At 36.3% G+C, this 27,018-nt stretch overlaps 1 protein-coding gene across 1 annotated transcript in view; it reads left to right on the top strand.

Annotated features, from left to right (window-relative positions):
- LUZP2 (leucine zipper protein 2) overlaps positions 1–27,018 on the top strand; it is a 519,252-nt gene that overhangs the window by 396,330 nt on the left and 95,904 nt on the right. The window lies entirely within an intron of this gene.

Below are 27,018 nucleotides of genomic sequence, written 5' to 3'. Positions count from 1 at the left end.
CTATAATACTATTTAGCTTAAATTTAATTTCCAGGTTTTCATAGGAATTAGAGTTATATTTGACTGAATTGAAGGTGCTTTCATTTTATTGCTTACTTAATTAATGGAGATAAATATAGATATGGTTTCCTGGGTACATTCTTAATCAAAGGCAGACTTCATTTCAAGGTGTTTAAAGTCTCTTTGTAAACTTCAATTACTTTAATTCAACATTGAGGAATACTGCCTTTCAGAATGCTTACATTACAGTGAGCATATTTTGAACAATTTTCGAGAGATCAGGTTCACTGGCAACCTACATTCTTGACTTTCAGAGATCTCTGCATTAGTCTTTTTATTATAATCTTCATATTTAATCATGGTTGATTGATTTTCATTATTTATACTTTCCAAGACTGCAGGTAGCCATCTATCACAAACTATGATTATGGTTAACTGACTAATAGCCTCTCAAATATATCCACTTGCTAATCCCTAGAACCCGTGAATGTGATATTTTATGGCAAAAGAGACTTTGCAGATGTCATTAAGTTAAGGATCTTGAGGTGGGAAGATTATCCTAAGTTATCTAGATGTATCCTGAGTATATTGCACAAGATTTTAATAAGAGTAATACAGGATGGCTTAAGTGAAAAAAAAAAAAAAAAAGATTATGTAACCTTTGGAGAAGTTGGAGGAGGAAAGACAATGCAAAGGATTTTCCCACATAGCCTCTTTGGATAAACAACCCTTTCAACACTTTGATGTTGCTCCATAAAATTCATTTCAAACTTCCAACTTTGCAAACTCTTAAGAGAATTAGTTGTGTTGTTTAAGTTACTGAGATCAAAGTAGTTTTTATAGCAGCAAGACAAAACTAATACAGATACTTCCTTTTATCTCCCTTGAGCAGAGAAGCTGAGCCTTTAATTGTGTTTGTGGTATACCTGCATTCCCAAATGCAGTAGAATAATAGAATATTTTAGGCTTTGAGTGGAGAAGGCAATGGCACCCCACTCCAGTCCTCTTGCCTGGAAAATCCCATGGACGGGGGAGCCTGGTAGGCTGCAGTCCATGGGGTCTCGAACAGTCAGACATGACTGAGCGACTTTCACTTTTCACTTTCATGCATTGGAGAAGGAAATGGCAACCCACTCCAGTGTTCTTGCCTGGAGAATCCCCGGGACGGGGGAGCCTGGTGGGCTGCCGTCTATGGGGTCACACAGAGTCGGACACGACTGAAGTGACTTAGCAACAGCAGCAGCAGGCTTTTAGTACTAGGAATAATACTTTGTTTAATAAGTAAATATAAATTAATTTATGTGTAATATCTGTTTTTCAAAAATGTTTCCACTACAATGATCATTCCAGTCTATCTTCAGGTTTAATTTGAGATAATTCTTCATGTTATTTAATGTTTGGAAAATTCTTTAGTTTTTCTGTTGAAAACAGTAAAAAATAACTTCTCACTTTCTCTGACACATTTACTTTTGGATTAGAGTCATGCAAAGGTGTTCCTATCATGAGAACCAATATTTATTAAATTCTTATTCCATGCAAGTCATGAATCTGGGAATATTTTACCATTTAGTCATTCATAAACATGCTCCCTGTCATTCCTTTAACCTCTTTTATAACAAAATGTTCTTTAGCACACCAAGGAAAATGTGAATTAATTCTCATTAATGCTCTCTGAATCTCAGCCCTCTGCTCATTGTATATAATAGATAAAAGTAGAAAATCCAAGGTATTAATGTTTTCCTGTGTACCTTCAATCTTTCATACTGAGACTCATGCTCAGGGTATCTTGACTGTTACATTCAGCTCAGCTTTAGCTTTTTGCAGTCATCAACAAATAATTGAAATTGGGGAAAAAAAAACCCAAACCAACTGTGTGTGCATGTTCACATTTGCAAAGAAATGTCTAGTTCTTTGATTTGCTCGACATAATAAGATTAGGAATATAATAAAAGAATTCCAGGCTCCCTAGCACTGATAAGTTTGGGGTATTAGGCTGGGAGATTTATGTAAAGATAGAAGATCATATGAAGCTTTTAAAATTTTTTGAATATCCATTCTCAAATTGAAGAGTTATAATAGAAAATTTGGAGAAAAGAATAAGGAGATCCAATAATTTTCTATGATTTACTTCTTTGTTGTATGACAGCTCTTTGGGCTTCCCTGGTGACTCATACTGTAAAGAATCTGACTACAATGCAGGAGAACCAGGCTCAATCCATGGGTCAGAGAGACTCCTGGAGAAGGGAATGGCTACCCACTCCAGAATTCTTGCCTGGAGAATTCCATGGACAGAGGAGCCTGTTTACAGTCCATAGGGTTGCAAAGGGTTAGGCATGACTGAGTGACTAACAATTTCAATTTTTTTCAAATATAGATTAGTAATTTATCAACTTTCAGAAATTATCCAAATCAGGATTTGCTGAAAATGTGAGACATTATTTGTAAGCCTTGTTATTTTATGTCAATTTGAAAACATTTATATATGAAATCAGATGAATTGCGTATGAATAGACCATGAAGTTGCATAAATTAGAATGTCATCCCATATTCTCTTCCCAAACAATTTAATCTCTAAATTTTTATTACATCCAATAGCAGGAGGTCTAGAAGCATGGCAATTTTTTAGCTAAATTAACTTATTTATTAGCTAAACTATGTCAGCAAGGACTCAGAGTTGTTTGTCTGTATTTCAGACATTTTCATATCATGATAACTGACTTGTTCTAAACTTTAATTCCTCATTGTACAATAATAGTGTCTAAAGATCTATGTGACTCTGTACAGAGTCAAAGAAAGGGTGTGGGGGAAACGTTTGTCCTTAAGTGTCATAGTTTTTATAAAAGAAGTACATTTTTAAGAAGTCTCCCCAAACTTGGGTGTGCATTGATGTATAAAAGTGAGACTTCAGTGTTTTCAACTTCTGCTGTGAAAAACTGCTTATTTTAGAAGTAAAGAAACCTAATTGTTAATGGAGAACCACCCAGACAATTTCTGCTATAATGTACTCATTCACTCATCTTGAGATAGCTTACATTCATATCTCATTTGCTTACTTTTATATCAACAGTATACATTTTAGATATTGTATGAACATGTTAATTGAATGAGTGAAAATATACATACATATGTACATGCACATGAATATATAGGCCAGGGCAGTAGATAGTAGGAACATTATAATTTTGTGATCAGAACCTATCTATGCACTTATTCAAATAAGTCCACAAAATATTTTTGGTAATAACTTGCTGAATCTTGAGATAAGTAGTAGAATATTTTATTTCCCTGAAAGTAGTTTCCTGAGCATCTATTCAATTTTGAATAGATTTGATGGTTTTTAGTGAAGATAGTATTTGAAGGAGCAGTGCTTACTACTAAAGCACATGAATTTTATCTTAAAAATAATGGAATGTGCTGACAGTTGCAAGGCAGGTTAATAAATTCAGTGCCCTTATTAATGTTTGAGGGCTGGCTTTTGATTGAGGAAGGCAGCCAGTAGCAGTAAACATTCTATACTAAGGAAAGAAGTGAGGATCTGCAGATTATATGTCCAGGACTTGAGTACTTTTTATCCTCCTTAATTCAATTTGGAGTCGATAGTCTCTGGAATACCCACACTCCATTGTGCTATTCTGTTTTACTTTTACATATACCTATTTTAAAAATTTTGATAGTATTATTTTCTCATTATAGAAAAATTTCAAAACATGTCTAAATATATAAGGCCAAACAAACAAAAACCCAAAACACTTAAAACCCATTACTTGGAACATACTCAACATTTTGAAATATTTATTTAAATAAATAAATATTATTTTAAGAAAGAATTTTTTTTAAGTAGCCCAAACCAAAAGTGCTGTCTTTTTTTTTTATATTCAATTTCTATACGTACTCTAGGATTTATAAAATATTTAACAATTATTTTCTTTTTCACTTTTTCTAACTTAGTATTCATATACTATATTCTTTTTGTATTGCTATTTAGTTCCTTTTGTGTTAAGCATATCTGCTTTGTGATTAATATAATCATAATATATAGATTATATATATTCTGCTTTTTTACAAAATTTATAAAGGTATCTTTTATTTACAAAATAGAAACAGACTTACAGACTTACAGAAAACACTTAAGGTTACAGGGTAGAAGAGGAGGGAGGGAAGAGACAGGGAGTTTGGAATTGACATGCACATGCTGCTCTATTTCAAATGGATAACCTACAAGGACCTTCTGTTGGTTATTAGCACAGGGAACTCTGCTCAATATTAGTTAACAACCTAAATGGGAAAAGAATTTGAAAAACAATAGATACATGTATATGTATAACTGAGTCACTTTGATGTATACCTGAAACTAACCACAACATTGTTAATCAACTATACTCCAACATAAAAGGAAAAGTTTTAAAACTGTGAACTGTGTATTATGACAAAAAATGTGTATTACAATTTTAATTTATGCTTGGATGAAAAATGTTTTATTTTTAACTTGAAGTATAGTTTTTATTGAACACATATCCAACTATAAAGTAATTCACTAAAGTTATTGAAAAAATTAATGTATTGATACCTGATATGCATTATTTTTGATTTGGATTTTTAACTTGGAGAATAGCTGACAAAAATAATCACATATATTTAAAGGATACAACATGATGATTTGATATACAGTGTGGAGTGATTACCAAGATTAACTAACATCCCTCACCTCACATAGTTAACTGTTTTTCTGGGTGTATAAGCGAGTGATTTAGATCTACTCTCAGCAGTTCTGAATAATACAATACCCCATTGTTAACCATAGTTCCCTATCCCATCAGTGTATTAAGGAAAAAAAATGTGTTTAATTAAGGCTTTTTTAGACATATCCAGAGAACTGGGCATTCTCATTAAGGAAACTAAAATAAATGAAAGAGGCTTCTGGTGGTAAGAGAGTAAAGAATCTGCCTGCAATGCAAGAGACTCAGGTCTGATCCATGGGTCAGGAAGATGTCCTGAAGAAGGGAATGACTGCCCACTCCAGTATTCTTGCCTGGAGAATCTCATGGACAGAGGATCCTGGTGGGCTACAGTCCATGGGTTCACAAAGAGTTGAACACAACTGAAGGACTTAACACTTAAGTAAATATGTTGGTCTGCTGAGGCTGACATAAAAAGTACCATGGACCTGGTGGCTTAAGAACAGAAATTTATTTTCTCACAGTCTAAAGGCTGGAAAATCTGGGATAAGTCTGACAGGTTTCTGTTAGAAACCTGTGTCCTCACATGGAGGAGAGCTAATGAGCTCTCTGATGTCTCTCCTTTCAAGGACACTAATCCTACAATGTCAGGGTCCCACTCATATGACCTCATTTAACCTTAATGACCTCCTTATAGGTCCAGTCTTCAAGTATAGTCACATTGAGGGGTTTGCTTTCAACATGAGTTTAGGGGAGACAGTTCAGTTCATTGCAGTAATTAAGCAATGCATACAATAAAGCAGTAACAAACCTTGAGAAATTATAAAATGAAAATTACTGTTTTAATTTGCCATAAAAATGATTTATGGGCAATTTAAACATTTACTTTGAAATGTAATCCATTTAATTTCATTTATGAATACTTACTTTTTGTTGTTGTCATTTTGGTCATTTCAAAACAATTTACATTAATGTTTCCTCAGTTCAGTTCAGTCGCTCAGTCGTGTCTGACTCTTTGTGACCCCATGAACCGCAGCACGCCAGGTTTCCCTGTCCATCACCAGCTCCCGGAGTCCACCCAAACCCATGTCCATTGAGTCGGTGATGCCATCCATTCATGCCTCAAAATAAGACTATGATCACTCAGGGTATGTGATACTGTCACCTTATCGTGTATCAGAAAAACAAGACCAAGAGAAGGTAAAAGACTTGTCTGAAATAATAGAACTAGTAAGTGGCAGAATGTTATTCTAAGTCCTGTGACTCTACTATGTCACATTTTTCACAGCTATATTTCTACTTTGATTCTTAGGGGGATTTATAGATTATACTTTTCAGAAATATTTTCTACTGCACTCAGAGATTAAAAGGGCACATAGAAAACAGACTTGTGGACAAAATGGGGGAAGGAGAGGATGGTACAAATTTAAGAAAGTAGCATTGACATTTATAAGTATATATATAAACATATATAAAATAAATAAATAGTGGGAAGTTGCTGTATAACGCAAGGAGCCTAGCCTGGCACTCTGTGACAACCTGGAGAGGTGGTATGTGGGGGAGGGGGGCTCAAAAGCAAGGAGATATATATGTAATTATGACTGATTTGCTTTATTGCAAGACAGAAACCAACACAACATTGTAAAGCAATTACCCTCCAATTAAAAAGTATTTTAAATATTTTAAATTTAAAAAGTATTAAAAGGGCAAATATGCATAGATGGAAATATAACTTGTCAACATAAAAATAATCTGTCAGAAACTAATATTCAATGCATTTGCTTGAAAATATAAGGATTGTTATTACAAAAATAAGATGGTTTTAGTTTAGAATTGGCAATTGCTTGAAACAGCAGATTCTTTTCTAACTCCCTATATTCTTATTATCTCCTCTACTAGTTTTTAAAACTACAATACTGTTTTAAAAGTATGTTCTGCAGTTTAAAAAAAAAAAAAAAGGAGAAATTTAATTGACCTTGCCCAAATCAACCCAACTTTTCAGACTTGCTCCTCCCCCGTGCTTTAAAACATAAAGCCAAGTAGCCTGACTTATTTTCTTATTGTTCACCAGATAATGGAATATATATACATGTTTTAAATATATGCATGTTTCTTAGCAGAAGTCATATCAAATTTAAGTCTACTAAACTTTAATTTTTCTCCAAAAATGTTGAAAATATTCCAAATAGTGAAAGTATACTGCACTTAAAGTGCAGGTCTTTAAAAGAAGCCAAATGCAGAACTTTATAAAGTGCCTTATTCTGTGATGACAGAACTTCAGTCTGAGTTCCAGACTTCATGTTCATTTAGTCCTCAGAAATTATTGGTTGAGAATGCATTATCTGTCAGGCACTGAGCAAAGTGGGTTTTTTCCATTGGACCAAGATTCCTTCACACTTCAAAGGCATTTAGTCAGTGGATGAATTTCAGGACGATATTGATTCCTCAGAATATTTTCATAATTCTTATAGAGTTGCATATGGCATTTTTCTTGGAGAGGACCTTATATAATTTATCACATTATCAAATGATCTATACATATCCAAAATTTAACCATTTAGGAACCATTGCTTTACATCCTGGCCCTCACCTTCTACCATGTTAAGCATGTTTAGGCAGTGATAAGCAGAGCCATCTCTGGCTGTTATTGAGAATACTGTGCTTATTCCAAGTTTCTGTGTTTTCTTTCTTACTCTGTTCACTTATTAGAAAACTCAGGTGTAGTCTATGACTGCCAGATTGATGATTCTGTTAGAAATTATTTTTATAAAATGTTTATAACTTTAACATTTTTAAATTTTACCACTTTAATCACATTTTATCATTAATTCATAATTTGAAAAAAGTTATGGCCTATCACATAGGAAAATAAAACACGTTAAGTGACTTAAGCCAGGTACTGTAAATACATTTTAAAAAAGTGAATCTCTTTGTGTGTCCCTACCCCATACCCTATGCCTGCCTATCTTCCCTTGCTAATGATTCATGGGGTTCTTTTCCACTGAGCTTAGATCTAGTCTGGGCATCATTCTCATTCCAAGCAACTCCTAAAAGTTAGTCACAGTTGGTATCTATCTGCCATCCCTGAATGAGCTCTAACTATTTTGCATGTAGCCAGTCACCAGTTTCTGGAAAGAGACTCTGCAGTATTTGCTCACCATTGTGCTACCATTGTAGCAGATGGACAACCATTACGCGTTGCAAAGTCTTTGTTCAGAAAAGGTCTAAAGGCTAAGGAATTTAGGGAATAAGGCATAAGTGTGAATCTTTCTGCAAAAAATCAAAGTGAGTAGAATGAACTTTAGGCCAGCCCTAGAACATTTCTTCTTGGGTCTAAGATATTAGAATGAGCCTTGAACTGCTGACCTTTGCTACCCATTCTTCTATCCATAATTTTGCATATATGTCTGGGTTTATCAAACTTTCCTCCCACTGTGAGTGGCCGTCAGTCTTTGCGAGGTTCAGCTGACTTGGCACAGATCCCTGCTTGGATCATATATAGAACAGTGGCACCATCACGAGACTTTGGGAAAAATCACCTTTTTCTGTGGCCCTTGACAGAGGGACTGCTATTTCGGGTCTAGGCACAACAGCCAGCAATTGCTGCACTGCTTTCTTTAGGTGCTAAATGCTTCTATTTTAAATACATTTAAGCTTTTTTTTTTTCCCAGTGAGAGACATCAGTTTCTTCTGAGTACTCTAAAAGTTCAACATGTGCTTCTGATCAGAAGTTGTCTTAAGTTCTGAAATTATAGATTAGCAATTATAACCTTTCATAGAGTCAATTTGAGCATTAGGCATGCTGCTCAGGGACATGTGCCATCCCCAGATAGCTTTTCATCTCTAATTAAAATAGAAAGCAATTACAATACTATCTCTGTGCTAACATAATTCTTTATTTTGAATATAAAATGAAAAGAACAATGAAGAAAACACACAGCAATTTCATGCATCATACAGTTTTTAAATGCCTTGTTTTCTATATCCTTTATCTTAATGGTGATGCCAACCATAATTTTAGAAAACAAGGGCAGATTTTTGTTTTCCTTTGAGTACTTCTTTTGGTAATACATTTAGATGTTCTCCTTTGTCTTGACAGGAGACATTTAAGAAGCATATTTGTGAACCTAACTTTTAATTCCATTCCATTTCATTTCACTGCTGTTACTCAGTTACTAGAATGTTTCTTAAACTACGCATAATAAAAAAAGAAGAAAGCAGTTACCTCTGAAAGTAATTGAATGGAAAGCTGCTGCAACAGAAACAATTTAGAATCATTTTAAATAGGAAAATTCTCCGTAAACTTCATAGTTTATAAAAAGGAATATTCTGCTTATGAAGGCAAGAGCAGAATCTGTTAGCAGTGCATACTGGGAGTCTTCTTCTGTATCTTCTTCCCTACTATTGTCATTCTAATTTAACAAACCCCATTTCAAAAACACATCAGATTAACTTGTTACATAAATTTTCAACAATATAGAACCTTCACATTAGAAGGATCCTGTAACACACCAAACTCCAGTTCTTGCACAGTATTGGCTATTATCCCTAATGTAATGATTCCCTTTGGCTCAGTGGTAAAGAATCCACCTGCAATGGAGGAGACAAGGGTTCGATCCCTGGGTTGGGAAGATCTCCTGGAGGAGGAAATGGCCACCCACTCTAATATTCTTGCCTGGAAAAATTCCATGGACAGAGGAGTCTGATAGGCTATAGTCCATGAGGTCACAAAGAGTCAGACACAACTTAGCACACATACACATCCCTAAAACCATTGACTCTGGTTGTAAATATTCAGTGATTAAGGTTTACAACATTCCAAAGCAGGCATTGTCCTTCTTACAGAATTCTGATTATTGAAGAATCCCCTTCTCACACTCAAGTATAGTTTTTTATATACCTGATTCCCACAGAGATGCCAAGCTCATTCTAAAAAGTAATGTATTTTTCCCCCACAGTCTCCTCTTGTGGTTTCTTCCTTATTTGTCTCTCTTTGCCCTTTCTATTCTTCACGCCCTCACCACTAAGAGGCCTTCAGAAGGAGAATTTAATTATATGATGTAATTGTTTCTCAATCTGAAAAAGATTTGTGGTTTCTTAACCAAGAGTATGGAGAAGGCAATGGCACCCCACTCCAGTACTCTTGCCTGGAAAATCCCATGGACGGGGGAGCCTGGTAGGCTGCAGTCCATGGGGTCACGAACAGCCGGACACGACTGAGCGACTTCACTTTCACTTTTCACTTTCATGCATTGGAGAAGGAAATGGCAACCCACTCCAGTGTTCTTGCCTGGAGAATCCCAGGGACAGGGGAGCCTGGTGGGCTGCTGTCTATGGGGTCACACACAGTTGGACACGACTGAAGTGACTTAGCAGCAACCAAGAGTAAAACTCAGTTTACTGCTAGTGATGAAATAACCTGGGAAGGTGAAGTGGAGTGCATTATTTGAGTAGGCAACGAAACTCATTTCAATGCTCAGAATCCATGCTACTTCAGCAGAAGCCAACATTTACAGTCACAAGCACGCATTTTTCAATTTTCTTCCCAATCACGTAATCTCTTCCTTTTTTCTTATTGAGATATACTTGACAAATGACAGTATGTTGGTTTCAGGAGTACAACATAGTGATCTGATATTTGTATATGCCACAAAGTGATCAGCAGAGTAAGTCTAGTATATATCCATCACCATAAATAATTGCAGTTGTGTATGTGATAAGATCTTTTAAGGAAGATTTATTCTCTTAACAACTTTTAAATTTGCATTCAGTATCACTAACTACAGTCACCATGCTGTGCATTGCAACCCCATAACTTTAATGACTGGGAGTTTGTACCATTTGGCCCCCTTTACCTATTTCATCCACCTCCCATCCACTGCCTCCAGCAACCACCAATAATCTTCTCTTTTGTGAAATCATGATTAGCATAGCCTCCCATCCTGCCCCAACCATTGCTACTCCACTCCTCTAGAAGTAGAGCATGAAAATTCCCGAGGCTGGAAAAATCCATATGGGATATATTATATATGTGTAGAAACTCTATGATTATATAATATTTGGGGTGAAATCTTTTAGTTTATTCAGTGCTTCTTGCAGCAAGTTAGACAAAACTTGGCACAATTAAGAAACACTTACTATGGGGCCTAAGAGTGCTTTGCAGGCTACAAGAGAAAGAGAAAATAGCACAGCTAAGACTAGTTTACAATTTTGACTAATCCATGTGTAAAAAGTCTTACTTATGTCAACCCTAAGCATCATCTTCTGAATATATATTTTGTGTATTTCTTTTTCCTTAGTGAACGTAGCTTGATGTGACAAAAATAGTATGTGCTTGCAGTCAGGGGATTTGTGTTCTTTATTTGTGTTTCTTTCCTTTGAAAGTGAAAGTCTCTCAGTTGTGTCTGACTCTTGGTGACCCCATGGAATACACAGTCCATGGAATTCTGCAGGCCAGAATACTGGAGTGGATAGCCTTTCCTTTTTCCAGAGGATCTTCCCAACCCAGAGATCGAAGCCAAGTCTCCCACATTGCAGGCAGATTCTTTGCCAGCTGAGCCACAAGGAAAGCCCAAGAATACTGGAGTGGGTAGCCTATCCCTTCTCCAGGGGATCTTCCCAACCCAGGAATCAAACCGGGGTCTCCTGCATTGCATGCGGATTCTTTACCAACTGAACTATCAGGGAAGCATCTTTCTCTTACTTGGAAATTAAGGTTAATTAGTTGCATAGCCTTGTCGGGTATTAATTCTGTCAGTAAACTGTGGATAATATCAATACCCACACTTCAAAGTTATTTAATAGGATCAAATGAGATTGTATATGAAATTAATTCTATAAAATTTCTTGCAGCCATTCCACTATCAATGAATTGTTTTTGTCTTTTATTTCTAGAGGGAAATATATTTTTTAAGATAATTCCAGATCACTTTTTCAGAGTCTAAACAGGTATTGTTCTTCAGTTCAGTCGCTCAGTCGTGTCCGACTCTTTGTGACCCCAAGAATTACAGCACACCAGGCCTCCCTGTCCATCACCAACTCCCGGAGTTCACTCAAACTCATGTCCATCAAGTCAGTGATGCCGTCCAGCCATCTCATTATTTGTCATCCCCTTCTCCTCCTGCCCCTAATCCCTCCCAGCATCAGGGTCTTTTCCAATGAGTCAACTCTTCACATGAGGTAACCAAAGTATTGGAGTTTCAGCTTTAGCATCCGTCCTTCCAATGAACACCCAGGACTGATCTCCTTTAGAATGGACTGGTTGGATTTCCTTGCAGTTCAAGGGATTCTCAAGAGTCTTCTCTAACACCAAAGTTCAAAAGCATCAATTCTTGGGCCCTCAGCTTTCTTCACAGTCCAACTCTCACATCCATACATGACTACTGGAAAAACCGTAGCCTTGACTAGATGGACCTTTGCTGGCAAAGTAATGTCTCTGCTTTTGAATATACTATCTAGGTTGGTCATAACTTTCCTTCCAAGTAGTAAGCATCTTTTAATTTCATAGTTGCAATCACCATCTGCAGTGATTTTGGAGCCCCCCAAAATAAAGTCTGACACTGTTTCCACTGTTTCCCCATCTATTTGCCATGAAGTGATGGGACCAGATGCCATGATCTTTGTTTTCTGAATGTTGAGCTTTAAGCCAACTTTTTCACTATCCTCTTTCACTTTATCAAGAGGCTCTTTAGTTCCTCTTCACTTTCTGCCATAAGGGTGGTGTCATCTGCATATCTGAGGTTATTGACATTTCTCCCGGCAGTCTTAATTCCAGTTTGTGCTTCTTCCAGCCCAGCGTTTCTCATGATGTACTCTTCATATAAGTTAAATAGATGTTCTTAGTCGCATTCAAGAATTATATCATAACTTTTAAATTCAAACCTTCATACTTTGTAGTCTCCAGAATATATAAAACTTTATGATATAGAGTTGTTTGGGAAGCCTGGAGAACAGTTAGTTCATTTTCTTCATTTTAGGCAAATGTGTGTGTATACACACACGCAGACACACACACATATATACAAAGGCAAAAGGATCTTCCGAACATTCTAGAGAGAACTCATATTTTTAAAGTATTTATATAGCAATGAAGTACTAAAGGAATAGAGTTTTTTAAAAATGAAATTGTTGGGATACATTTTTTTCCTAATAAAGTTTTACATAAGTTTCTTTATTTAAAAAAAAAAAGAATGTAGAGACCAAGAACTAAATGCAATTTCTTAATATAATCGCACTTGACCATTGCTTGGAACAAAGATGGGGAAGATGATAGTTTTCTTTCCAACTGCCTTTAACGTATTGTTTATGGGAATAATAAATGGATACTGTCTCTAATCTCATTAGTTGTGTAAGAAGCCTTTGCTTTAAATAATTTGGTTTCTTGCTTGGTTTTTATCTTGTACAAATTTGATATGCTGATATACTGATAATTTATTCATGAAAATCTATAAAATCTTCTAAAATAATAATACTGAATTTAGTCCTGGATTTTTCTTTTTGTTTCAAGTTGAGCAGAAACTGTTAGGTCAGTATTATAACACTCCCCCTTTCCTCATGTGTTGCATTTGCTCTTACTTTAGGTGCATTGTGGATAACTGTGATCTTATATTTAATATTTTCACTTATCTGAGCCCTTTTATTTGCATACTGCTTGGATTTAATGTTAATCTGTAAGAGTTTGGTAGTAATCAAACACAGTCTCATAGACTGCCTATTCAATTATGGTTATTTTAATAATGATACTCAGCTTTACTGATGAGGATGGTCTGTTGGTATTTCATAAATTTTAACATAATGTAGGGACCACCCATATGTCTTGTTAAAAGGATATTCTGAGTCCATAGGTCTGGCATGGGGCTTGAGATTCTGCATTTCAAGCAGGACCTTCGGCAGTGCTGACTGTATTGGCCTATGAGGCCCTAGGGCATTTAATTAATCTGATGTTAAAGGGTTTTACTTTTCTTTTTCTTAATTTAAAAATTCTTTAGACATTGGTGTTAGAGAATGAAGGAGCATCTGAAATGAGATGATCTGAATTCCCTTTCAGACTTTTCAGTTAACTTAGGAATGTTTCTTTTGTATATGGACCTTTGAAAGCAGGTATTTGCATTTGTTATTTAACATCTGCCCTCCCACCCCCTGCCCTCCTTTTCACTGATCATAGCTGACATTTTGTAGCAGACATACAAGAAGCAAAACTGACTGGACTCCCTCAGTAAAGGAGATAGGCTAGTTTATATTTACTCTTAATACATTATGGTAAGTGCTTTTTCTTTTTTTTCCCCCAAAGCAAAATTAGTTTATTTGAGAGGGGAAAGGGATACCAGAAGGAGACTAGGGAAGTGAGTCAGGGAAGGAAAGAAGGTCAGTAAAGGGTCCATTATCAAGTTATCCACAACTGAGAGTGAGACAGCTCCATGGGAAAAAATATGAAAATGAGATCATATACTTTAGAATAATACTGCTTGTGGCATGCTGATTCCCAAAAATCATAGGCTGGGGCCTGTTCCAGTTCACAGTTCACAGTTCAGTCGCTCAGTCGTGTCCGACTCTTTGCAACCCCATGAATCGCAGCACGCCAGGCCTCCCTGTTCCAAGGTGGTGGTAATTCTTCATCACTTCCCACTGGCCCTGAGCATGACCAGAATGTCTTTTAGTGGTTGGGGATGGGGTGGAGGAAATCCCTCAGTCATAGATGCAGATATAGGCACTTATCCATAGTCAGGAGCACACTGAAAGACTGGCAAGTATAACAGTGCATTGAGATAATATATTGTCATTAAATATAAAAAATAAGCCATGTGCATATTTATAAACAGAAAAAGTTGTCAAACAGCACAATACTATCATGCAGTGTCTATAACCATGCAAAAGCAAAAGCTAGTTATGTCATTAGAATACATAGAATCTTATCTAGCACTCTTGGAAGATAGGGCATGAGAGAGATCAGTAGATCAATTACTACATCAGGACCAGCATCATGGAACAGTGACATTGGGTTAGATCTTAAGGACATTGCAACAAAGTCTATGCTTGATATTTACTCAGTAAATATTTTGAAATGAAGGAAATAGGAAAGGAGGGAGAGTCAGTAAATGAAGAATGCTATCTTGAGAAAACAGCAGAACATACACTACTATTTAGTAAGTTATTGTAGGAACTTGTTGAAATATATGGTAAATGTGGAAAGAAGCTAGAAGAGATTATGAAGACAAAATGATGCCAAATCAAGACGGGCATTAACGGGCATATTATTAATAATTTTGACCACATTAAAAGATGCTCAACATTACTAATTATCAGAGAAATGCAAGTCAAAACTACAATGAGGTATCTCCTCACAATGGTCAGAATGGCCATCATCAAAATCTCTTGTTGTTGTTCAGTTGCTAAAGTCATGTCTGACTCTTTGCAACCCCATTGACTTCAAAACCAATGGAATATTACTCAGCCATAGAAAGAACAAAATAACTCCACTTACAGCAACATGGATGGATCTAGAGATTGTTGTCCTGAGTGAAGTAAGTCAGATACAAGAAGACCAATACCACAGGACATCAGCTATATGTGGAATCTTAAAAAAAGGATGCAAACAAAGTCAGTTACAAAACAGAAGTAGAATCACAGATACAGAAAACAGATTTATGGTTACCAGGGGATAAGGGTGGGAGGGATAAATTGTGAGACTGGAATTGACATATACATTCTACTGTATATAAGATAGACAAATAATAAGAGCTGAGGCTTCCCTTGTGGTCCAGTGATTAGGAATCTGCCTGCCATGCAGAGGACACAGGTTTGATCCCTAGTTCAAGAAGATCACATATGCTTCAGAGCAACTAAGCCCACACACCACAACCCCTGAAGCCTGCATGGCCTAGAAAAGCCACTTCAAAAAGAAGCTGTGAGCCGCAAGGAAGAGAGGCCCCCGCGCGCTGCAGCTAGAGAAAGCCTGCACACAGCAATGAAGACCCACCACAACCACATATAAATGAGTAAATAAATCTTTCAAAACAGAAAAGGAGCTTACTGTATAGCACAGGGAGCTCTACTCAATACTATGTAATGGCCTATATGGGAGAAGACGCTAAAGGTATATGTATAACTGACTCACTTGACTGCACACCAGAAACTAAGACATTGTAAATCAGATATACCCAATGCTTTTTTTTAAAGAAAATAATAATTTTGAGAGGAAAGTGTCAATAATTTTATGAATAGTTGCTTCTCTTTGTTAGTGGGAAAAATGGTCCATTTCCTGCTGGCTTGTATTTGAATATCAGCTTCCCTCTCGGATCTCTAGGATTCCTTCTCCTCCTCCCATGGGGCCTGGGGCATGGCTTATTTTTCCAGTCAGTGAGGTATATGCCAGCAGCAGCTTGACACTGAGTAGGTGCTTCTGACCGATCAGCAGGCCTATTAGGTTCCGGTTCTGTTTCTGTTTTCTTTCTTCCTTTTTTTTAAACTGGTTAATGACTTAAAAATGTCTTCTGACTTCAAAGTAGATATAGGACAAAAGGAGAGAAGAAAGAAGCCTGATGATATAGAAGCATTATTCTCAGACAACAAATAAAAAAAATAATAAAAATAAAAACCCACATTACAATCTAATATTTTCATATTTCTTTTTAATAAGCAATTTAATGAAAATGGAAACTGTATTGCTACTTAATGGGGTATAAAATTTTTCTCATTTAAAATTATCTACTAGGCTATGAAAAGAGAAGTAGAATAAAATATTCTGGGTATTAAGGAGAAATGGGAGCACTTGGATCTGTCTTACCTATTTTAGGCACTTAGTAAGCCTGTATTTTATTCACAACTGTTCTTACTATCTTCATCTCCAACCCATAGAAGAGGCAGGATTATGCACCGGTTAGTAGCAGAGACTCTGGAATCAGGCCTCTCTGTTTAATACTGTCAATTTCAGTATGGATTTGAACAAGATAAGTAAACATATGTTCCTTTTTTTTTTTCCTCACATGTAAAATGAGATTAATGATAGTTTCTATATAATACACTTATTTTGAGAATCTAATGATACAATAGTATCTGATACATGTTAAATGTGCAGTTAGTATTATCTATTATTGTTTAAAAAACAGGATCATTCTTTTGATCATAGTATTGAGAAGCACGATTTTGTGATTCTAACACTAACTTAGGTGGAATCCAGATTTTCTTGAGTTGAATAGCCTTGTTGAGCTGTTTTTGCATCTGTTTTTGCAGAATCATTACTACTCTCTAGAAGTGTTGGTTGTATAGATAATGTATGTGGATCAGCAATTGCCTTCATCTTCCCTTCTAGTTTATTTTTTCTTAATATATACAGACAGAAATATAAAAATTTTGCCCCCCTCCCTTTTCATGTTGCTCATAGGCAAGACTGAGAAGATTAAGAGGTACTGTTTTTTTCCTCCATTTGCCAGTTAATTATTACTTTGGTTGTTTCCTGTTTGGCACTATTGTGACTAATGATGCTATGAACTCTCAAACAAAAATCTTTGGTGCACATATATTTTCATTGTTCATGAGTAAATTCTGAAGTAAGATAGTTAGGTCATATGCTATGTTTAATTTTGTAAGAAACCGCCAAATTTTTTCTAAATTGAATGTATAGTTGCATTCCTACCAGTAGAGAGTACCAATGTACTCTACTTTGCTGCCAATACTAGTTTGGTCAGTCTTTTAAGTTTTACCTTTTCTAATCATGTATCTTCATCAAGCATAATAATTTATTATTTGCTTCTCTAAGGTTAATGATATCAAATAATTTTCATATGCTTATTTTACATTTATATATTTTCTTTGAAATGTCTATTTAAATATTTTGTTCTTTTTATAAAAGTGTTTTATTTGTGTATTGGATTGCTTTCTAATAACTGAATATTAATAGTTATTTATATATTCATCCTAGGTAGAAGTTCTTTATCAGATGTATATTTTACAAATGATCCCTCCCACTTTGTGGCTTGAATTTTCACTTTCCTAGCTGTGACTTTCATAGGGAAAAAAATCTTATTTTTTATTAAATCAGTTATAAATGTTCCTTTGATATTAAAACTGTTTTTGTCTATCTAAGAAATATTTGCTTAATCCAGGGTCATAAAGTGTTGCCTCTTTAGGCAAGGTTTGTGTTTTCTGTTAGACATTCTATATTTTTCAGCCCTTATACTTAGGCCTGTGGTCCACTTCATTGGGTTTTGTATGAAGTATGAGTTGGTGAATTGGGAGGACCTTTTCTTCTATATTGATATTCAGTTGTTTCAGTTTCACCATAATTATTTTTAACATAGTGATGACTGAGCTGAGAACTGACCAATGATGGTATAGAAGCATACCCAGAGTAGTACAGAAACACACCACTTCATTCATGGGTTTCTACATGGGAAGTCCAGATACAACTCTATTGATTAGGGGTATGTTATGACTCCTTGCTCTTACCCTGCAGCGCAACACTTAGGTACTCTGAAACTAGACTACGCAAAAAAGTTTGCTACTGACTACAGTGATTTTAGACAACTTTTTTTCAACGTCTGGGTCTTAATTTCTTCATCTGTAAAATTGGGAAAGCTCATTATCTTTCTTCAATGCCTTATAAATGTTACCTCTTCTTACCTGCCTCTTCTTCCTTCATCTTTTCTTCCATTAACATATTGTTTCAATCAAGGAAAATGTCTTTTGCCCAGTTCTCTTCTATACTGCTGTAATGTGGTGCTCTGAGCTCAGTTGTCCCATGCTAGGTTTTACTGTAATTATCTGTGTGTCTGCAACCTTTCTTTCTAGAGCTAAAAGCTCCTTTTTTTGTGAAAAGAATTCATCTAATACTGATTTATTCCTGAACTAATTATTTCACTTATATGCTATGGGCTAAAAATAATAATAGTAATAAGGTACAGTTTTTCATTCAAAAATTCCACAAATAATAATAGCAATTACTATTTTAAATGTCAAATACTGATCAATATGCTACTAACATACTTACATGACTATATATGATCTTTCCTTTAAGGCAGTGGTTTCCAAACTTATATGCCCCTTAGAATCATGTGAAAAAAATTTTTTTAAGAAATTCCAAAGTCCCAGGCTTGACTCCATACCAATTAAATAAAATGTCTGGAAATGGGATAAAGTATATTTTTACACTTTCCAATTACCTTCAATAAACAGACAAGTTTGGGAACCACTGCTTTAAGGCCAGTTCTTCATTATCAACCACAGATTTCAGATGAAGTACTTGTGTGTCTCTAAGAGATTAAAGCATTCTGACTCCAGGACCCCATGCAATCAAACATTATGTTTTATGACTTGCAATTAAATTATGCATATATAAGATTATATATTCACATACACATACTTATAAAGTAAGTATATGTCATATATAAAGACAGATTGGAGATATATGACAATTGATATAGAGAGAATAAAAATTGGAAAATATCATATCACTTTTGGGGATGGTTGTTGATATTGTTGTTGGAGCATTTAAGAAACATTTTGAAAGTAAGTTGACATTTCACCTGAGTTTGGGAAGAGAAGTAGTTATGCAGGTATAAAATTGTTGAAGTTTCTTTGAGGGAAGATGTGGCAGCTTGGCCAAATGGTCTGAGGAATCAGAGACCATGAGAAGTCTGAAATTGACAAATAGTAAAAGGAACTAGCAATAACCTGGAAAAAGCTGAGACATGGAGTCAGAGCAGAAAGGTGTATCTAAGTCAGGTATTGGACTGTCTTGTATTCCAAGTTCAGGGGTTTAAACTTTACCACTTATTAGCTTTGCTGAATTTAATTGAAGATTAATGTGGATAGAATCACCATTAATGTACATCATATGCTCATATCTATATTTATGCAATTTTGATTTTGAGCACATTGTAATAGACAGCAGTGAGTACCAGTTCTTCTCTTTAAATCTTGGAAAGAAATCCTAAGTTATTTGCAGGCTGGAAACCACATTTCAGCCTTAATTGCCAGATGCCACTGGCAAGAAGCACATTTCCCTGAATAGACTCCTATTTGCCAGTTCCAAAGACTAGCAATATAACTGAATGTCAAAATGCATCCTCCCATGCTCCTCCCTGCTGTTTTCATAATAAGAAAACCTAAAAGGAATGAAGCAGGTGACCTTACTTATCTAATTCTGGAACTCAGAAGCCTACAAGAATAAGCAGAGGGATGTTTCCAACATGACTACACATTTATTTATAACTACACAGAAGAGTAATTGTAAAATTTTTCTTCTAAATGTTTTTCTTCATATTCATATTCTTTGTGTTGGTTCAGACTTTCTTCACCTCTCCAGAGTCAGGGGCAGAGTTCCCTGACTTCAACACTTTACTCCTTCAATGTTTCTTCGACATTGTCAAAAGCGTTATCAGTTTAAGATTTAAATTTGTCCATATTCCACTTCTGAATCCATCATTATTTCTCTAGCCATTATAGGATAAAGTCCAGCCTCCTTAGATGGTTTGCAAGGACCATCACTACCTATTTCTTCAGTTCAGTTCAGTTCAGTTGCTCAGTCGTGTCCGACTCTTTGTGACCCCATGAGCTGCAGCACGCCAGGCCTCCCTGTCCAACACCAACTCCCGGAGCCTACCCAAACTCTTGTCGTTTTAATAAGTGATGCCATCCAACCATCTCATCCTCTGTCGTCCCCTTCTCCTCCTGCCCTCAATCTTTCCCACCCATCATCAGGGTCTTTTCAAATGAGTCAGCTCTTTGCATCAGGTGGCCAAAGTATTGGAGTTTCAGCTTTAGCATCAGTCCTTCCAATGAATATTCAGGACTGATTTCCTTTAGAATGGACTGGTTGGATCTCCTTGCAGTCGAAGGGACTCTCAAGAGTCTTCTCCAACACCACAGTTCAAAAGCATCAATTCTTCAGCACTCAGCTTTCTTTATAGTCCAACTCTCACATCCATACATGACTACTGGAAAAAACATAGCCTTGACTAGACAGACCTTTGTTGGCAAAGTAATGTCTCTGTTTTTGAATATGGTATCTAGGTTGGTCACAATTTTCCTTCCAAGGAGTAAGCATCTTTTAATTTCATGGCTGCAGTCACCAACTGCAGTGATTTTGGAGCTCCCCAAAATGAAGTCTCTCACTGTTTCCACTGTTTCCCCATTTACTTGCTATGAAATGATGGGACCGGATGCCATGATCTTAATTTTCTGAATGTTGAGCTTCAACCAACTTTTTCACTCTCCTCTTTCACTTTCAAGAGGCTCTTTAGTTCCTCTTCACTTTCTGCCATAAGGGTGGTGTCATCTGCATATCTGAGGTTATTGATATTTATCCCAGCAATCTTGATTCCAGCTTGTGCTTCCTCCAGCCCAGCTTTTTTCATGATGTATTCTGCATATAAGTTAAATAAGCAGGGTGACAATATACAGCCTTGATGTACTCCTTTTCCTATTTGGAACCAGTCTGTTGTTCCATGCCCAGTTCTAACAGTTCTACAGATGAGAATCTCTGTATTCTGGTTGAATTGTTTTATCCGTTCACATTTAGTGTTATTATGTATATGTTTGAATTTAAGTGTGTGTCAACTATCTTTTTATATTCTGTGCCTCATGACTATTTTGTTATTGCTGTGCTTATTTTATTGCCTTCTTTTGTATAATGCATTATCTTCTAATGTAATAGTTTAATTCCTTTTTATTAACTATATTTTTTAAGCTGTGTTTCTAATGCTTCTTCTAGGGCTTACAATATGCATCAAATTATCAGTATCTACTTTGGACTCATATTAATTTATTTCCAGTGAAGGATAGAAAACTTACACCTATATAGCTTCATTTTCTCCACACACACTCTTCTCTATTATGTTTATTCATATTTTAACTATGTATATTTTTTTGTCTTTAAAGAATTGAAGAGAAGAAAGTAAAGCAATTAAAGAATTTAAGAATGCATTTTATTAGCCTTTTTATTTGAGACTTCAGCTTCTCGTTATTTTTACTATTCCTGTGAATTTAAGTTACCAAAGTTATCAATTTATTACTACAGTTCAGCTTTGTTTCTACTTATATGCTATTATTGTCAAATACATTACCTTTCTATTTGTTACATGACCAACAATGCAATTCATGTATCTATATATCTATACCTATATGTATATCTCTATCTATAATCCTCTCTGTTTGGCTTCCCTGGTAGCTCAGGTGGTAAAAATCTGCCTGCCTGAAATGCAGGAGACTCAGGTTCAATCTCTGGGTAAGCAAATCTCCTAGAGAAGGAAATGGAAATGTACTCCAGTATTCTTGCCTGGAGAATTTCATGGATAGAGGAGCTGGCTGGCTACTGTTCGTGGGGTCACAAAGAGTTGGACGTGACTGTGCTACTAACACACACACATTAAATATACACATATGTGTGTGTGTATAAAATGCATATATGTTTGTGTGTGTGTGTATATTAGCTTCCTCTGCTATTGGAAAGTAGAGCATTTATATGAAACTTTTCCTAAGCTGATATGGAATAATGTGAAAAAGCAGTTGCCTTAGGACACATCTTGCCAATAGATGCACAAAACAAGTTGAGATAAAACATTCACATTCCTTTCAGTTTGGAAAAACAGATACTAATGTAGTATCTTTCATAAAAGTAAAGTGGCATAAAGTGAGATTCTGAAAAGCAAGGGAAATCTGTATAGTTTATGCAATTGTTTATAATTAGTTAAAAGAAGAAAAAAAGATGGAAATATACTCTTTTATAATCACTAAATACCTTTTCGGAACAACAGACTGGTTCAAGTGGGAAAAGGAGTGCGTCAAGGCTGTATATTGTCACCCTGCTTATTTAACTTATATGCAGAGTACATCATGAGAAACGCTGGGCTTGAAGAAACACAAGCTGGAATCAAGATTGCTGGGAGAAATATCAATAACCTCAGATATGCAGATGACACCACCCTTATGGCAGAAAGTGAGGAGGAGCTAAAAAGCCTCTTGATGAAAGTGAAAGAGGAGAGTGAAAAAGTTGGCTTAAAGCTCAACATTCGGAAAACGAAGATCATGGCATCCGGTCCCATCACTTCATGGGAAATAGATGGGGAAACAGTAGAAACAGTGTCAGACTTTATTTTTTTGAGCTCCAAAATCACTGCAGATGGTGACTGCAGCCATGAAATTAAAATACACTTACTCCTTGGAAGAAAAGTTATGACCAACCTAGATAGTATATTCAAAAGCAGAGACATTACTTTGCTGACTAAGGTCTGTCTAGTCAAGGCTATGGTTTTTCCTGTGGTCATGTATGGATGTGAGACTTGGACTGTGAAGAAGGCTGAGCACCGAAGAATTGATGCTTTTGAACTATGGTGCTGGAGACTCTTGAGAGTCCCTGGGACAGCTAGGAGATCCAACCAGTCCATTCTGAAGGAGATCAACCCTGGGATTTCTTTGGAAGGAAAGATGCTAAAGCTGAAGCTCCAGTACTTTGGCCACCTCATGAGAAGAGTTGACTCATTGGAAAAGACTCTGTAACTAGGAGGGATTGGGGGCAGGAGGAGAAGGGGATGACAGAGGATGAGATGGCTGGATGGCATCACAGACTCGATGGACGTGAGTCTGAGTGAACTCCGGGAGTTGGTGATGGACAGGGAGGTCTGGCATGCTGCGATTGATGGGCTCGCAAAGAGTCGGACATGACTGAGTGACTGAACTGAACTGAACTGAACTACCTTTTCAGTGCTCCTTTTTTTCCCATGTGTATTTGAATCTTTCATCACTTGCTTTAGGTCTAAAAAAACTAACTTGAGGGTTTTAGACCTACTGCCTCAAATAAAGAATTCTTCAAATTCTTTTTTTCCCCTTTATCTAGGAATATTCATATTTTATCTTCCTTTTTGAAAGATAGGTTTACCGTGTACAAGATTCTTGGGTGACTTTTTCTCCTTCGCTCTTTTGGATACATCATCACACTGTCTTCTGGTCTTCATTGTTTCTTAATATGGTGTTGAGCTCAGTCGTGATTTTGTTTCCATTGAGTTATTGTACTTTTGACTCCATAACTTTCATTTTATTCTTTTGAATAATTCCAGTCTCATAATTGCTGTTTTTATTTGATAAGGCATTGTTATCATATCTTCATTTAATTATTTAAGCATTGTTTCCTTTATTTCTTCTAACATGTTTTATAGTAACACTTTTAAATTCTTCATCTTGTGCCCACTGTCTGGGCTGCCTCAAAGACAATTCCTATTGCCTTTTTTAAACCTGTGTATGAGATATACATTCTTTTTTTATTTGCATGTTGTACAATTTTATTGTTGAAAATTGGATATTTTAGATAATATATTGTACTGAATCTCATTATTGATTATCTGCCTCTCCTGAGACTTGCTCTTATTGTTTGCTTGTTCTTTATTTCTTTATTTAGTGATTTCATTAAACTAAATCTATGAAGCCTATTTTTTCTTTCACTGTATAGCCTTGGATGGTCCTGCTCATATTTTCCTTTCAGATTGATTATCCAGGAGCCCCTCTTGGTCTAACATAATGGAACTTGTTGGTTAAAGATGTTCACCCTTTACTGTTGAAGCTTCAAAAGGTGTAAATAAGCTGTGTTCATAGCTCAAGGAATTTACAAGTTTGACTCACTCGTCCAGGAACTAGTACCTTGAAAGTTTCCTTTTTACTTCATCTGAATAGGTCACAGTCTTTAGCATGGACATAGTCTTCCATTCTTCCATATCATCAGTGTTGATTAGGATTTATACATTAACCTTGCTTCTGGGGAGTGTCCTTGGTCAGAGGGGTTTGTAGGTTTTTTTTTTTAGTGTTTGGTCAGAAGTTGTACCTAAGCCCTTTGTGCTATTGAGACTTCTGCCCTTGCCTGATGAATCTGCTTGTGACTGAGGAAACAGTTCCAATCTGTCTATTTTTTTCTAACTGATCCTGAGTGAGTGTAGCCCAGTGCCTGTGTATATAGTCTTGACACCCAGAATTGTGAGTAATCCCAGGAGGACTCTTTCAGACTGTCTCTTTCCCCAGTTTTCTTTGCGAAACGTCTGGCTGCTCTGTGGTTTCCTTCTTCCTTAGGAGTATCAGGAGGTCACCACTTTCTTTTTAAACCCCTTCCTTGTTTTCTACAATGACCTCAGGCATGAAATTATTTTAGCTCCCTTCTAAAACCAGCACTTTCAGGCATATTGCAGAGCTCATGATCATTAAGGCCTGCTTCTCCCCTTGGGTAGAAACTGTGTACCACTGCACCTGGGCTGAAGGGGAAGACAACTGCCCATTTCTCCCTGAGTGACATGCTCTACGAGTGGGCATGACTGAGAACAGTTAGCTTTTGGTCTTCTTGGCTTGCTCCTCCTTGGGAAGAACCTCGGCATTGTGAGCTGAGATGGGGATTTGGGGAGGATCAAGCCCCAGCATTCTTTCTTTGTTACACTCAAAATAGAGCTTTTATCACCCAGTCCTACAGGCTGATGAGAAATACTGTTTGCCTGTTCCTGACAGGGTGAAACCATAGTCACAGACTTAGCTTAGGGGAGAGGAAACTCTGTCTTCTTGGCTTTACTTTCCTAGAGTAGAACACTTAAGAGTTTCCATCATATAGGCTAGAGACTCTTACAAGAGGGTGATTCAATTGCCGTAGACCTAGTTATTGTGAACAAGATTTAGTCAGTTTTTAAAATATTCATTTGTTAATTTTCTATAAACCATTATTGACCTTGAATGGCTTAAAAAAATATTTTTCATCTATCAAATGATTATTTCATTGAAGATGTCACAGGGCTTGTCATACCACCATTCTGGAAAACTTGGTCAATTCTTACTCATTTTTAAAACTAGCACTCTGTGGGAGAGGGAGAGGGCAGGATGATAGGGTGGGATGATTTGGGAGAATGGCATTGAAATATGTATAATATCATATAAGAAATGAATCGCCAGTCTAGGTTCAATGCAGGATACAGGATGCTTGGGGCTGGTGCACTGGGATAACCCAGAGGGATGGTACGGCGAGGGAGGTGGGAGGGGGGTTCAGGAGTGGGAACTTATGTACACCCGTGGCAGATTGATGTATATAGCAACACCAATACAGTATTGTAAAAAAATAAAAAATAAAAAAAAAATGAATAAAAAAAAATAAAACTAGTGCTCAGGTGTTGTTTTCTCCTTAAAACCTTTCCTGAATCCCTAGATTGAGGTATGGGGCCATTCTGTCTTCCTACATTATATTAAAAGTCTTTTTTTTCCCCTAATGTTTGTATTCTCAAGTTCTAAGCTCCTCAATTTTTTTTCCTGTTCATCTATCTCACCAACCCCTACTTAGCCTCCAAAATGCAATCAAGTTCCATACTCATTAGCACTCTCTCCTCTTTCTTGGTGCTCAGGTCTGGAAACACTCCTCTATGCTTAATGAGCCATATAAATATATGCACATATGTATATTTCAGTGCTTACTAAATTACATTTAAATTATATATTTCTTTCACCTAAGGTAATATCTGTTAACTTTTCTATTACATTTTATTTTTTGTCTCTAGTAACTAGGTAAGCACCAAACACACTATAAATATTGATGAGCTAATCCAACACATGCATTTTGAGAGAAAACCCTGTGCCAAATACTGTCTAAAGTATTGGAGGGACAAAGGTGTACACTAACAAATGCTATACCTTATTGACATGTAGCATATGACCTAGTAGATGAAACAATATTGAGCAAAGAGTTAAACAAATGGATTTAACCAATGAGAAGGACTGAAACAAACCTGTACCCAGTGTTCAGGGAGTTAATAGTGTTATCTGTTGTCCTTGGAGTTACGATGAGGAAGGGATGACTGAGATGAAATAAAAAAGCAAATGCTATTTGACTAGGGGAAGAGTTCAAAGCAGAGGGTTAGGCATGCCAACCACCCAGAAGTAGAGCGAGCATGGAACTCCAGGATCTGTGAGCTTACTGTGAGTGTAGCAGCCAAGGTGAAGGAGGGCAGAGTGAGAGATATAGTTAGAGCAGTAGGTAGAACAGATGACCCTTGAACAGCGTGCGGATGGAGTGCCAACCCTATGCAGTCAAAAATCCACTTATAACTTTACAGTCAACCCTCCTTTATCTGGAGTTCAATACCACTGATTCAGACAACTACAGACCCTATAGTACTGTAATACATATTATTGGAAAAAATTCAAGTATAAGTGGACCTATACAGATTCATATCTGTGCTGTTCAAAAGTCAACTATATTGAGATAATATGGGGTTTTAGGGTATGTTCAGGATTTTGTCTTTAATTCTAGGAGAGTGGTGAACAAACTATAGCCAATTCTATGCAATCAAGTTCCAAGCTCATTAGCACTGTCTCCTCTTTCTTGGCTCTCACA

The sequence above is a fragment of the Oryx dammah genome, unplaced genomic scaffold (genome assembly GCF_014754425.2).
Source record: "Oryx dammah isolate SB20612 unplaced genomic scaffold, SCBI_Odam_1.1 HiC_scaffold_15, whole genome shotgun sequence".
Classification (NCBI taxonomy): domain Eukaryota; kingdom Metazoa; phylum Chordata; class Mammalia; order Artiodactyla; family Bovidae; genus Oryx; species Oryx dammah.
The sequence above is the reverse complement of the archived record's forward strand: the minus strand, read 5'-3'. Positions and strand labels throughout refer to the sequence as shown.